We start from the raw sequence: 6,341 nt of genomic DNA on the forward strand, positions 1-6,341 counted from the left end.
ATTTATACGCTAACAATATACATACATATACAACACTAATAATATCATCTACGACACAGTTTTTCCTATATTTTATAATTTTATACTTTGTCTTATATCGGGTACTTGTGTATCTGCCATCTGTTTACGAGTATGATTTTGAAAAAAATTGTATGTAAAGCATTCGATTTGGAACAATTTCACATATATCAAAAAACGAAAAAAATATATGAATCGAATAATTATTAAAATGAGTGACAAGATGGTGCGATTCAAACTATTAAACGTTATCGATAGTTTTTATTTGTTTCTGTAAGAAATATGCACCTATTCTAATTACTTAATACTAAGATTTAGGACAAAAACACTAAAAAATATTTTTTATCAAAAGAGATGAAAACAGAAATACCATTAAAAATATTTACACAATTATTTAGCAAGCCATAGTTAATAAAAAATACACAATACACATGATGCCGTAATCGCTTTGCCGCCATATACACATTATACAGTACACTTTACTATACGTGAATATTACAATTGTCAGTTATAACTCAAGTTAATAATTTATTGATTTAGACCTATTTAACAATTTATGGTACACAATTATGATATTACCAACTTATATAATCAATTTATTATTTGTTACATTATTAAAATTGTATCAAAGGTATGTAATTTATTGATTTAATGAAATATTATATAATATTATTATCATTTATATTATATAGGTATATAACTTCTATAGAGCACATGACAAAAATACAAAATGTCGATTTATAAGGATAACGCGATTTTGTTTATGAATATTAAAAATAATGATAAAAACCGATATTATTGAGGACCAATGAGAGATGGCGAACTACACTGTTGACAGGGAACGCACGGGATGGTGCGTAAAAATTAAGTTGTCATCATACCTATCTATTTTGTCACGATTTTTAATACATAATATAACATTTTATGTGGATAGTATAGATATATAATACTTGGACATATCTATTAAGTATTCATTACTCTTTGTTTACTATATATATAAAATACTGAATAAATTATGATAATAATATTTGTATAGTTATTATATTTTCATTTAGCACATTTTCATATTAGTATTTTACTTTTTACCTATCTGAGTGACCGGAAAATAAAATTTTTATGTTAAGTATTAACCATCTAATTTTAGCAAAACATTTTTTTAGCTCTCGCTCTCCATAAAATAATTCGAATCTAAATTTATTGAAATTATCTATCCGGATTATCAGAAATTAAATATGTAATTACCTATATCTATATTAAATTTTTAAATTATATAAGTAACCTAATTAGGTAGGTACCCTATAATATAAAAAATAGTTTTATTAAAACTGTAATCATACCAATATTATACGTCATTAGGATTTAGAAATTGTTGTAAATAAGATAAAATTCGAACAAACGGTTAATGTAAGTACTTGAAAGATTATTCAGGCCACGAACACTAAGATTTCGCTGACATTTATTTTATGTATAATAAAAATAACATTTATTATAAAAACAATATAATATACCGAGTTTAGAGTGTTATAGACTTGTACTAGGTATCTATATAAATGTATAATTAAAACAATGGTAATGATTAACAGAGAACTGCTTACTTCAATATTAATTATTAATCATTACCATAACTATGTATTTTATGTATATATATATATATGGTATTATTGGTGATAGAGGCATAGAGCGGATATATTGATATATTATAAAATTTTTCAGTTTGCAAGTTTCTATATATTTAACGTTAGATTTTGTAACAGTGCGTTGGTCTACAGTGTTGACTATATATAATTTACATTCACGTCTCATATGACTATGTCAATACTTAATATCTAACGATTTGTTCGATGGTAGGGTATTTTAAATAATGTATAGATAGGTAGCCTACTGCTCCCTACTCGACACATTCCGATTTGTATACACAATACACATAAAAATGTAATCACAATGTAAATATTATATTGAAATATTGAAAAGATAAATAGGTAGTATAAAAAAAAATCAAAAAAAAAATGGGGTTAGTATTTACATAATGTTATATTATTAAACAGGATGATTCTTTTATCATAAACAACTCATTATTTCAAAAGTAATTATGTTTTTGAAACTATTTTTTACATTGTTTCAAGTTGTTAAAAAATCAAGGTTTTTTTGAAAAAATATATTTTTAAACATTTTTTATCCTTAATTTTTTTTAAGTTGTTTACTTTTTCTAATGACAATATAGAGTTTTAATTTCATATTCTTAAGCAGAATATTTTTCTGAGTATATCGATACATTTAGCCATTTAGGGCGAGTAGTTTATGAGTTGTTAGTATTTAAAGTTTTGATGCGCGGAGTGGAGTGATAGTGATTATGGCTACTCGCATAATGTTTGTTCACTACTCCACTTGTCTAAACTTTAAATACGTATAACTCATAAAATACTTGCCCTAAATTCGATTTTTATGTATTAAAATACTCAAAAAATTATTCTGCTTTGGAATATGAAATTAAAACTCTATGATGTCTTCAAAAACTTAAAAAACTTAAAAAAAATTTAAGGATAAAAAATATTTAAAAATATAATTTTTTAATAAAAACGTTGATTTTTTTAACAACTTGAAAGTATGTAAAAAAATGTTTTTAAAAACATGAATACTTTTGGAAATAATAAGTGGTTTGTGATAAAAAATCACCTCGTATTGTTAGACAAAGTATTATTAATTAAATGTAAAGTATTGTGCTGTTGTGTCAACTGCTGAACTCCACAATAATAATTGTGCTTTAGTACCTTTTAATATAGAATATATATATAAATAATAATATATACTTATCAATTATTATTACTTCTAGATTTGAGGAACGGCAAACAATTAATAGAAACACTGGCTTTCAAAAAAATTTTACATGAGAATATTACACTTAATTGTCCTGAAATATCAATTCAAATGTATAATGATTTAACAAATAGACAGATTATAATATTTGCAAAAGTATTAAATATAATAAAACTACAGGTCCACAGGTCAAAAATATGTAAACACGCGATCAGTTTGTCTATAAATATGAGGTTCTTTCAAATTTTCGTGTAATTACTCGTAACCTTTTTGAACATTTACAAAAATGGCATTCCATATACATATATCTGGACCAAAAGTGATTATGCACAATAAAACAATTGCAGAAATGTTTGTAGATCAATTGAATAACAACGAAGGTCTTTTTGGTGTAAGTTATTTGATATTGTACGATGCATACGCATCACATATATAGTTCTTTACATGCATTTATAATATAATATATATATATTATGTATTTTAGTATTGTTATATTTTAATGTTTATCAAATAAATGTATACAGCTCGAATGTTCCAACGGTAAAGATAACGGTTATCCAAAATTGAAAAAAAAACGATTTAGCAATGGCTACTGCATTTAAAAATCATGATTTTGGACACAGAGACGTCGTAATGATTACAGACTATGGCTCGTACGAAGCGCAAGTAGTTATGTTAGCTGGGCTTTTGATCGAAGCGACTATAGCTGCGTTGGATCACGGTTTAAGAAAAAGTAATAGTAATGATTTGATTTCGTACAATATTATATAGTTTGATTTGTTACGTTTTATTTGTCATTAACGATGTTTTATATGTGTCTTTATAGCGCTCATCAATTTATTTGTCTGACGACGCTATGAAATCAGCTTTAATGTCGTTCAAGCGGTGAGTGTTTAAATTAAATAAGTCAGTGAGATCAATGCATGAGTTTAAAAAAAAATATGGCTAATTTAAAGGTCATTAATGGAAGGACCTATTGAAAACAAATTTATAATCACTTCTCCTATATATTGGTACGCGGAAATTTTATTAATGATGTTCGGTATTCATTTTGACAAACTAAGTCTATTATTCTCTCGACCAATTCAACCACTGAACAAATACTTGATTCAATAGACAAATTTAAAGTAAGCAGTAAACACTATTATTTTTTCCTACTTTACTACCAACATTAAATAACCGCTTATATCTTTTAAGTTACAATATATTTTATATGTAAAATTAGGTTATAGATAACGCTAAATCGAATACATACTCTATATATATATACTTTACATATACACGCGTAACATAATAGTGCGTCATAGAATAGAATATCATACCTATTATACGATATGATTTACCTATGTTTATGTGTTATATAGCCAACATTTTTAATGACCGGTGTAGCTACTATCAATGAAATGATGTCCTGTCAAACGGCAAATATAATACCCAGAGTATAACGACATGCGTAGTTGGCGGGTCTCCGATGCGAGCTGATTTACAAGTGACAGTGGTAAACGATTTACTGCGGGGAAGAATACCGATCAAACAAGGGTACGGCGCATCTGAACAGGGTATTATAGCGGTTTGGTCGATGGATTCGGGTATAAGTACCGTCAGAGAAGGATCTGTCGGGAGACCAGCGGCTGGTATAAAAATCAAAGTTAGTCGAAAAAAAAATTGTGTGTCGTGGTTATTAAATAATAATAATAATAATAATAATGTTTTAAACGTCGTTTTTGATCGTTAGTTTGGAAACTGGCGAATGTGTTGGCCAAATACTGAAGGCGAAATTCGTATTAAATCGGTGTCCAACATGATGGGATATGTCAACAGCGACATGAAGAAAACGATTCGTCCATACGACGAGGACGGTTGGTGCAGGAGCGGTGATGTTGGATACTATACGGACGATTGCTGTTTGATCATTGTCGGTCCGATTAAAGAGTTGATGATTTACAAGGACCGAATAGCTATTCGATTTGGAATTTCGATCGAAAACCGTGTGATATTCTTTAAATCGCGCCATTACATATACTTAAATAATAACATTTATTATATAAATGTACATAGATCGCTCCGATCGACATAGAAACCGTTTTATTAAGTCATCCTACCGTACTCGATGCCCGAGTGACGGGCAAATACAGTGTTCATGGGGATTTGTTGATAGGAGTTGTCAAAGTCAAAAGTGGCACCCGACGTACTCGTATCGTATGTCAATGGTAGGATTCTACATTCATGGATAATAATTTGTCACGTCGAAATGTGTTTAGTTTCTTGTCAAGATTTTGATAAATATTTTTCAGATAGAGTAAAAGACTACGAGAGACTGCGTGGCGGTATTATATTTGTAGACGACGTGCCTAGATCTCCATTCGGTAAACTGAAACGAGAAGAACTTCTTAATCTCTTACAATAATTGTATTTGCATATGATTCATTATTATTAATAAAAAAAAACATAACAATATAATATGGATTTTTTTTTTCGCGATCCACAGATGGTTAACGGTTTACGCAATGTATAATATACACAATAATTAAAAGAAAAAGGTAGTTCTATACGATTATACGAACTGTAGGTAATAAGTAGATAAACTGTATAACAGGGGTCCCCAATTAATATTTTTGAAGGGCCGTATAGGGATCTGAAAATTTGTCACGGGCCATCAAAATTCTAAATACATATTTACATTATTTAAAAACTAATAATATTTAACAAAAATAATAATTTACAATAATAACAAATATAATGTTGTCATAATATGTGTTATTTATTATTTGTCTGCGGGCCGGATAAAATGTGTTCGTGGGCCGCCATTTGGTGACCCATGCTGTATAATATAGTATAAGTATTCCATACTTGTATTTTCATATTTAATAAAAGTAAAAATTAAGCAACATTTAACAAAGTTAAAAAAAAGCGATATTTGCATAATTGAGAATATTTCAGGGATTTGGGAGTACTATGTTTTCTTTTTATAGTATCTTGGAATGTTTTATAAATGTTGAGAATAAAATAATAATTAATTTTAATTTTAATGAATATTTAATATTATACATTTTATAAATTTTAATTTTGAGGTATATCTATACAAAAATTTTGAATTCTAATTTAGTTTAAAAATGTATTGTTTTATGTTAATCACATTATTGTGAATCTTTTTATAAAAAACTAGTGGCTGGTGTACTTTGAACATAGGCGTTGTAGAAGCCGCCTTCGGCACCTTCAAGATAGTCGAGTGAAAATCGTTTCACTGAAAATTCGGTTGGAAATAATACTCGGGTGTCTAGTAATCAGTCATTAAAACATATTGTAATGAAGTTTATTACCATTTTTATGAGTTATGAGTTATCATTTAGTGTAAAAGTCTGACGCTTACCCGGTGCTTTTTTTTTAATTCAAAAATTATAAATGCATAGGTACCAAAAATGGTAATTGATTGTCTAGCTGTAAGTCGTCAACGGGTGCACCTCGATAATATCAATGTCCTGACGTCGGAAGTCTAATGTTGTATTGTA

The 6,341-nt window shown here is 28.0% G+C and overlaps 1 pseudogene; it reads left to right on the plus strand.

Annotated features, from left to right (window-relative positions):
- The first annotated feature begins 3,118 nt into the window (after positions 1–3,118).
- On the plus strand, positions 3,119–5,239 carry LOC113559690 (annotated as a pseudogene).
- The last annotated feature ends 1,102 nt before the right edge of the window (positions 5,240–6,341 follow it).

This window comes from Rhopalosiphum maidis, chromosome 3, assembly GCF_003676215.2.
Source record: "Rhopalosiphum maidis isolate BTI-1 chromosome 3, ASM367621v3, whole genome shotgun sequence".
Classification (NCBI taxonomy): Eukaryota; Metazoa; Arthropoda; class Insecta; order Hemiptera; family Aphididae; genus Rhopalosiphum; species Rhopalosiphum maidis.